Source organism: Panthera tigris, chromosome C1 (genome assembly GCF_018350195.1).
Source record: "Panthera tigris isolate Pti1 chromosome C1, P.tigris_Pti1_mat1.1, whole genome shotgun sequence".
Classification (NCBI taxonomy): domain Eukaryota; kingdom Metazoa; phylum Chordata; class Mammalia; order Carnivora; family Felidae; genus Panthera; species Panthera tigris.
This window is the reverse complement of record NC_056667.1, coordinates 85,254,579-85,264,266: the sequence shown is the minus strand read 5'-3', so window position 1 is coordinate 85,264,266 and position 9,688 is coordinate 85,254,579. Positions and strand designations below refer to the sequence as shown.

General features: G+C 39.8%; 1 pseudogene; it reads left to right on the top strand.

The window, feature by feature from the left end:
- The first annotated feature begins 390 nt into the window (after window positions 1-390).
- On the top strand, window positions 391-9,323 carry LOC102966884 (annotated as a pseudogene).
- Window positions 9,324-9,688: the final 365 nt, after the last annotated feature.

The window sequence follows — 9,688 nt, the reverse complement described above, 5'->3', positions numbered from 1 at the left end:
TAGAATTTCGTGAAGAAAAAGGAGTTCAGGCAGAACCAACAGATTGGTTCTAACTTACTTATTCATTTCAATATTTATTGAGCACCTGTTATGTGCCAGGTGACAAACAAGAAATACAAGGTCACTGATCCCTTGGTACAGCTCTTCTTTGACTTAGAATTGGGCTATGGCCCTATAAATCCATTGTAAGTTGAGAATAGCATAAGGTGAAATGCATTCAATATCCCTATCCTACCGAACATCATAGCAATCTCAAACAAGCCCAGAACATTTACATTAGCCTACAGTTTGACAAAATCATCTCACACAGAGCCTATTTTCTAATAAACTGTTGACTATCTCAGGTAATTTACTGAAGACTGTACTGAAAGTGAAAAGCAGAATGGTTACATGGAGGTACAGAATGATTCTAAGGGGGTCCGCAACTTACCCTTAGGATCATGTGACTCTTCGGGAGCCTGCGGCAGCCCCTATACAGCATCACAAGAGAGTATTACACAGCATATCCCTGGTCCCAGAAAAGATCAACAGTCAAAATTCCAACAGTTTCTACTTGAGTGCATATCACTTTAGGCACAATTACAAAGTCAAAAAATCATTAAGTCCAACCATAGTACGTCAGGGACCATCTGTATTCACATGTGGTGGGTTTGCCCTGAGAACAGATATAAATGAGTTAACAACTAAATAAGAAAATGTCAGAGCGTGAGAAGTGCCAAGAAGAAAAAGAAATACAGTCATGTGGGCCGTGGCTGCTGAGAGGACCTGTCTGCACAAGTGTGTCCTCTCTTGAGTCCCAGGCCTGCCAGCATATGTCACTGTGTAACAAAGGTTTCTAAGACCAGCAGACTATGCTTTCAATTAGTTGAAGTCTGTTGGGCTTGCATTAAAAGCAGTTTCAACTAGCTCACTTAGTTCTTTAAACAAAAGGCTCTTTGGGGCTATTTTTCCAGGGCAACCATCAACTAAGTACAAGACCTGGTCCTCCCTGTCCAGATGGGCAAACCCAATTCCTTGGAATCTCAAGGTTGCCAAAACTAAGCTCATTCCAGTCTACAGCCTTGTGGCCTTGCCTGGAACAATGAAAAAAATGCAATGCCCCCCCCCCCCCCCCCCCCCGCACTGGTCTAGGGATGCTTTTTATCCTTTACTCTGAGCCTAGGCATGGTGGGAGGGGGCAATAATGAGTCCTTTTGTTTTGTTCATATGTATGAATCTACATTTCCTGAGTAAAGGTCATCTACTTTTAGTTGGATTTTTTAAATTTGCCTTTAATTAGCCAGCATGACTCAGTCTCAGTCACCTTACCCTTATTCCAGCTCTGTTGGATTCTATCTTAATTTAAAATTTTGATACTTTATCATGCATTTTTGGCACTAGTTTTGATTTTTTTTAAAAATATTGCATTAAAATATTATTTATAGTGATTTCTAAGTTTTTTGGCATTCTCACAAATTTTGCACCTGAGCTGAGTGCCCTGTTCCCCTCACACTAGTCCTGATCTTGTCTTGGATAACTGTGTGGAGCAGAGCCTGCCTACTGACCACACTGGACTGAGAAAAACAGTTGTCTGTTGTGCTAAAGCCTTTGAGATGCAGGAGCATTTGTTGTACAGCTGAAATCATTTACCATAACTAACACACTTATTAATTGCTCCTGGATTAATTGCATTAGTAGATGTTTCTTTAGTTTATCCTTTATTTAGTGAAGACTTCTATTTCTGTATTATCCAAATTATCTCTTGTGACTTTAGCTCATGAGACATGCTGAAGATCAGCTTCTATTATCATTTTGGAATCCATTAAAAAATCTTATATCAATGATTCTGCTCAAAACTGTCTCCCAGTTCTGACTGCATCCATACAGGGGTTTTTAAAATTTATTTTATTTATTTATTTTTATTTACTTTTTCAATTTATTGTCAAGTTAGCTAACATACAGTGTAGTCTTGGCTTCAGGAGTAGATTCATTCCCATGATTCATCACTTACATACAACACCCAGTGCTCATCCCAACAAGTGCCCTCCTCAATGCCCATCACCCATCTCCCCCACCCTCCCAACCCCCCCCACCCCCCATTAACCCTCATTTTGTTCTCTGTATTTAAGAATGTCTTATGGTTTCCTCCCTCTCTACTTGTAACTTATTTTTCCTTCCCCTCCTCTGTGGTCAGTCAGAGAAAGATATCATATGATTTCATTCATATGTGGAAATTGAGAAACTTAACAGAAGACCATACACAGTTCTTAAGTGGGAATACAGCATAGTGGTTATATGCACAGGCTATGGAGTCAGATATTCTAGATCTGAACACCAGTCTAAGTACCAGTTTGGTACAATGCATAATCTTAGACTAGATGCTAACTTCTCTGAATCTCGATTTATTCATTTATAAAATGGGGCATATAATAGTGTTGTGTGAGGAATAAGTGAGAAGAGACTTAGCATATAGTTAGCACATGATAATTATTAGTAGTTATTGTTTTCATTTTCTTTTGGGTTAAGCCCGTTTCTTACCTCTTCCTCTCTGGTATTTGATATAAATCTAAATTGAGAAGATACTTATCAATCAGTAGTACCTGATTCCTCTCAGCAGAATGATTAACATTAAACAGAAATTTGAACTGAAATTTAACAAACTCTAGTATAAAGAAGTTCTCTGGCACTCCTATTGCTGGGAAGGCAGTGGTGCCCACAATTATCCTGGTACAAGCAGTGTCATGGGAGACTTTGAGCCTGGCATATCCCAGAAGCTCAGGTACTAAGACTGGCTGTAGAATGGCTGGTTCCCACCCATAGCAGGAGCTGTTGGCAGGAGAGTCATAAGTAAGCATGGAATCTGTGCCATTGGATTAAATTCAAAATATTCAATGGCAGTTGGAATTAAGATACCTTTGCCAAAAAGAAATCAAGAGAAACAATGGACACTGGAATTTTCTTTTGAAGACAATTTCCCACTGGGCATTTTTCCCCTCCCTTCTCGTTATCTGTAAATGTCTCAATTCACAGAAAAGACTAGTAACAAAAAAAGAATATTACAAGACTTCCCAGTGTTTCAATGGCTATTGACAGAAGAAAAGATCCTGAGATCAGCTAAAAAAATTAAACTTTTTGTTTCAATTTACTGAAAATATTTGCTTCCTGGATTATGGACTCATAGATCTTAAAGCCAAGAAGGACCTTTGAAAACACTCAACCAATTCCTTTTTTAATTTTCATGTGTGTGTGTGTGTGTGTGTATATATATATATATATATATATATATATATATATATATTTTTTTTTTTTTTTTTTTTTTTTTTTTTTTTCCTGCAAATGAAGAAACCAAGGCCTCAAAAGGAAGTAGAAGCTAAGTCTCTGTCTCCTGGTCTAGGAATTACACATGATGATCCTTCACCTAGCTTATGTTGGTTAGTCTTTCTTAAGAGTTCTCCAGTCATACAAAAGTCCTGCAATGATTCATACTGTCCAAAGTCTTCATAGCAGGATGCTGATATCATGATAATATTTGTAAATTCCAATTTCTTCTCATATTTAAAGTATTTAAAATAGAACGGATCAAGCAAGGGTTTTAAAATTGACACTAATGTCTATTTCAAAGGAACAAGTAGTACATGTTAGCTGCTTAAAGCTGGGCCCCGAGACACATATCTGCTCTTGTTATTCAAAGCCTTAAGCCCTCTCAGATAAGATTTGTGTTTTAGAAGAGTAGAGAAATTGAGAATCGGCTATAGAGGGGCCAACGACCAAGAAAGTTATCTTTGAAAGCACTTATGAGTCCCGAAGTAGCATAATACCCAGAGAAATTATGTTGTTGCACCTCTTTATGAATTAATTCAATGACTAAATAAATGTACCAAATAAATGTACTAAATAAAATGCGGAGGAACTGGAGAATCAAAGGCCCTGCCCTAAAGGAAGGCAGACACGTAAGAATCCATAATGCAATCTGATAAGCAAAGTAACTAGCTTGGATCTGAGGAGGCAGGCAGGGCAATGGGGACTGGTGACCTCAGTTTTGCAGGATGAGTAAGTGTAGGTGGACAAGATAGGAAGGGTGCTCCTGGAAGAGGAAACAATAAATTGAAAGCATTCATCAGAGATGGCAACTCGTAGCTAAGTTTTGAAGGACGAGTGAGAAGAGTTAGACAAGATAGGAAAGTAATCCTGGCAGAGGAAACAGAGCAAATCTTGAAAGTTTGATTCCAGATTTGATTCTCTCCTGAAGGTCAGAGGCCATGCGTTGCTCAACTCTACAACTCGAACTCTAGTACAGAGCCTGGCACAATAGGGAATGCGGAGTGAGTGACTGTGGAGTAGATGAATGGATGCACGCAGGGAGCAGGTATCCTCATTTTTAGTCCTCAGAATTTGGCATTATATCCCAAGTGGGGCCTGGGAATCTCTATACGTTTCTAAGCGCTCTTAAACTTCTGTTGTGAGACATCCACCAGACCACTGTGACCATGGGTCACATCTGGCAGCAGCTGTCTGGTTACCCAAGACACACCAACTTGAAGAGGAAGGCACTGTTTTCTTAGCTTTGGGCTCTGCTGGGAAATGAAGTAAATCTTAATACAGAGATAAAAATCAGCTGCAGGATAAATCAAGCTGTTCCTTAATAAAAACATGGACTGGGAGTGTCGGCGGAGGGTAGTAAACATATTAAATTCCCCCTTACTGAGCAGACAGTCTTCCTTTGATGTTGCTTTTTAAATTAAGGATCATCTTATAGTATCTGGATAAAGTTATCCAACCGTCTAGCTACACAGCTGACAGAATTTAAGAGCAAAGTGGCTAATGTTCCTCAGTCCGTGAAGCCTTCTCCTAGTCTGGGGACTGAAGTTTGGAGCAACAAGCCCATGGCTGTAAGGTCACTGGGGCAAATCACTTCCACTACGTTGGATTTTTTTAATATGAAAATAATACATGCTAATGGTATTTTTTTCAAATAGAACAAAAGGATAGCATAATCAAGTAATATAGATAATTGTTGAACGTAGGTGATGAGTACATGGTCCATTATATCATTTTTTTACTTGTATATGTTTGAAATTTTCCATAACAAAATATATCTTAAAAAAGACTCTTGGGGCGCCTGAGTGGCTCAGTCGGTTGAGCGTCCGACTTCGGCTCAGGTCATGATCTTGCAGTCCGTCAGTTTGAGCCCCACATTGGGCCCTGTGCTGACAGCTCGGAGCCTGGAGCCTGCTTCGGATTCTGTGTCTTCCTCTCTCCCTGCCACTCCCCCACTCATGCTCTGTCTCTCTCACTCTCAAAAATGAATAAATGTTAAAAAAAAAAAAAAAAAAAGACTCTCCACTCCTCCCCATGGTCTATATCCCATTAGGCCTCAAATTCCACCCTCCAGAATTAGACATAAGATGATTTCTTCTGTTATCTTCATTTTCTGACCATTTATAACACATGTCTGCATATACATTGCCTATTTTTAATAGTATCTTAGAATGCTATTATTCTAAGCCTTTATTTTTTTTTTCACTTCTTAACATATTGAGGAACTCTTTCCTAGCAGAACATTAACTCTACTTCATTCTTTAACTTTTAAAAAATGTTGATTTATTTTTGAGAGAGAAAGAGAGAGTGCAAGTAAGGGAGGGGCAGAGAGACAGGGAGACACAGAATCCAAAGCAGGCTCCAGGCTCTGAGCTATCAGCACAGAGCCCAACACGGGGCTCGAACTCACAAACTGTGAGATCATGACATGAACTAAAGTGGGATGCTTAACTGACTAAGCCACCTAGGTACCTCTCTATCTCATTCTTTTAATAGCTATACAGTATTCCACTAGAAGTAGATGTCAACACTTTATACATCCTATGGTATTCATGTTTTATATATCTTTGCAAATGTAATAGGTGAAAAATATTTCATTGTCAGTAAGGATCAACATTTTGTTCATATGTTTATTGGTCATTCATATTTCTTTCTCTATGAAGTGTTCATTCAAGTCTTTTCTCTTTTAGAGATTTTCCTTTGCATTTTTTCTTGTTTGTAATTTCACTAATAAGGCAATTTTTCTTCTATCTGATGTATGCTACAGACATTTGGGGGCACAATATAATGATACAGTCAAGAGTAAACCTCTGGATCCAGATGATTGGGTTGCAGGAATGCTTATCACTCCTGACAGACAATATTGGCCAGCTTGCTCCAAATGGCCATCCACTGAAGTATACTATTGGTACAAAGTGTACCCTAATTCCAGATTTACTCCTTGGATGCTCCCACTTCCTAAATCTCCACACCTGATCAATCATCTGTTGTTCTAATATCTTCTAAATCCAGTTTTTTCCTGCATCGCAACTGTTACTACCTCTACTAAATTTACCTTAATTTCTGGCCTGGATTACTTTACAGGCCTTCCTGGTCCAGACTTGCCCTCTCCTCACTGAAGCCAGAGTAATTTTTCTTAAACTCTGACCTGATACTCTGTTTCCCTGGCTCAGAGTACCGTCAGTACAACCTGCTGCTCTAGAAACCATCCAAAATCTTAACCCAGCAATGAGAGCATACTGGATATCACTTGAATTGAACCTGATGCAGAGCTAATGCTTTAAGATCCAGGAGTTCTGTGTGCTGGTTGCTAAACTGCTGGTAGCTGAAAGCAGCCTCAATGGGAAGATTCATACTGTGAAAATCAGCTGATATCCACAGAGCTGGTTGACCAGCACACCTCACCCAGCCAGCCTCATCTCTTCTCACTCCCCAGCTGGAGCTCAGGGGAGCTCCAGAACTGAACTCCTGCCAACTGTCTCTCACTTCTGCGCCCTATACCTCCACTCCATCTGGAGGAAGTCTCCTCTTTCTACTGGCTCTCTTCTCCTCTTCCTTCAGGTCATACATAAACACTCAACTCCCCAAGGACAGCTTTCCTAATGTTCTGCCTTCATGTTGACTGATGTACCCTTTCTCAGAGGCATAAGTCTGTCTGTATCTGTGACTACAGGTAACACGAGGCTTTGCTATTTGCCACACAATGTAAAAAGTTGAGATGCATGACCTCATTTAACCCTCAATTGTACAAGATGGTTCCTATTGTTAAAAAACAAAATTCAACCAAGTAAATGTAAAGATTTAATTGGCTTTATTCAACAATTCATAAATCAGGCAGCATCCCATCTAGCAAACAAAAGGAAACTTCAAGGAGTTGCTGGAAATGGAAGGATTTTATAGGCAGAAAGAAGGTGAGACAAGGAATTTTAAAAGACTGCATTACTTCCGGCGAGTTTACCTTCCCTTAGGGGAAGACAGATTAACCTCATAGTGCTGATCAGGAAATTCCAGCCTGGTCTAAAATCCCATTCCAGGGAAAGGATAAAACTGCAGTTAGGTTAGGTATTCACAAGTGTTGGTGGGGCTTAGCAAAAGTTGACTCCATTTGGGGGCGTGTCATTTCTTTTTAACACTATCTTAGATGAAGAAATTCAGGTTTAGAGCATTTCTGTAAACACCATGAGGTTAGAAGCTGCCTTGTACACACATGTACCATAGCACCTGATACTTAGTGGGTGTTCAACACAAGCAGTTATTGAATAATTCACTCTAAACCACTAAAATAACGGCCTGCCAAACTCTACATTATAACATTCAAAGAATTTTGTTCCAATGTCATATTAATGTTCATAAACTGTCTAGGAACTAACGAATAATGCTGACTGAAAATTTACCTGCTAATCTTCACAACTAGCTGCTGTAAGACTCCTTTCTTGGGAAGCAGAGAACATGAGTGCACCTAAGTTGTTGTTAGTCAGACCCCAACCCCACATGCCTCCTGGGTTCCTATTCACCCATCAAGCCTCAGGCTGGAACTTCTACCCTAAAAGCACTGGCTTTCTGAGTTTCCACAAGATGCTTGTTTTCACTGCTTCATTTTTAAGTTGTCATTTTTCCATGACCACCATTGAGATTCATTTGACCTTTTGTCGTAGTTTCAAAACAGCGGCCAAGAAACTTGGTTTTGAAATTGAATCAGAGACCAGGGTTATTATGAACTCAAGTACTCTCACAGCCATTTGGTTGCACTGTGGACTGGTGGGGCACAGCTGTCAATAAAGTTTTATCCAACCAAAGTTGCCCCCCAAAGAAATGATATTCATTTGAGAATGAAACTCTTCCCAACTGATTTTACCTCTTGGATTTCCAATCATGACTCATGTCCATAGCACCCTAGTGGGACCTGCCTATCAGTGCTTGGTCCACTAGGTATTGATTCCTTAAATGATTCAAAACCCCTAAATGGGAAGAGAGCTTCTCCTTGAAATGGAACCATGTGCTTCCTGCAGACATAAACACAGTTTGTTTGAACATTAAGAAAAATCAACCAAATCAAGGTAAAGGATTTTTTTAAGCTGATTGAAAATTGGTTCTTTCTTTTAATGATGTCTAATACTTTTACTGATTACTCCTGAAGATTAACTAGAATCAGAGAAGCAATAGTGGGAGGCCACTCTACTTGAGGAAAACGGAGGTAAAACCATTTTATAAAAAGGGATTACTCTCCTTCTTCCATAATCTCCCTTGGCAACGTATTTGTGACATAGCAAGGGTGACTGAAATTAGCTTTGTTATAAGAATCTCTTAAAGGAGTCTATTTACCTGGTTCAGGTTCCTACTCTTCACCATATTTAAAGAGGATTCTTTAAACACAAGATAATAAGAAATGACAAAAATATTTGTTAAAAATAACTGAACCTCTCTTCTCAGGTGGTCACCCCAGATGGTGGAAGGGCATTCTTGGGCCACCTGGTGGCCATTGTGGCCAAACAGGTGCTGCTAGGCAGGAAGGTGGTAGTTGTGTGCTGTGAGGGCATCATCATTTCTGGCAATTCCTACAGAAACAAGTTGAAGTACTTGGCTTTCCTCTGCAAGCAGATGAACACCAGCCCATCCCATGGCCCCTACACCTTCAGGGTACCCAGCCACATCTTTGGGAGGATGGTCTGAGGCATGCTGCCCCACAAGACCAAGGAGGCTAGTCTGCCCTGGACTGTCTCAAGGTGTGTGTTGGGATCCCACCACCCTATGACAAGAAAAAGTGGATGGTGGTTCCTGCCCTGAAGGTTGTGCATCTGAAGCCTACACAATAGTTTGCTTACTTGGGGCACCTGGCTCATGAGGTTGGCTGGATATACAAGGCAGTAACAGTCACCCTAGAGGAGAAGAAGGAGAAAGCCAAGATCCATTACCAGAAGAAAAAGCAGCTCATGAGGCTATGGAAACAGGCCAAAAAGAATGTGGAGAAGAAAATCAACAAATACACAGAGGCCCTTAAAACTCACGAACTCCTGGTCGGAGACTAATAAAATCGAACCCACATTCTGTACTGTGTATCATATGCATGATAAATAGCTTATATCATTAGTATTGATGCCCAGTGTGTATTGAAAAGTTATTTTGATTAAAATTTCCTATTATCCTTACTTTTCTAAAATTGTGGGCCACCAAAGTATTCTCAGGGAATTATTGGATCCAGCCATCACTGTATCACCAATGAAGAGCTAGTGTCTTGAGGATAAGCACAAATTTTGGATCTCTGAATATAAACTTCTGAAAAGGCTCCCTTTTCTTCATTTTTTATAAATGGGGGGTATATTATACATATAGTAAAGTGTTTAAATCTTAAGTACAGCCCAATTACCTTTTACATGTGTGTGCACCCATGGAA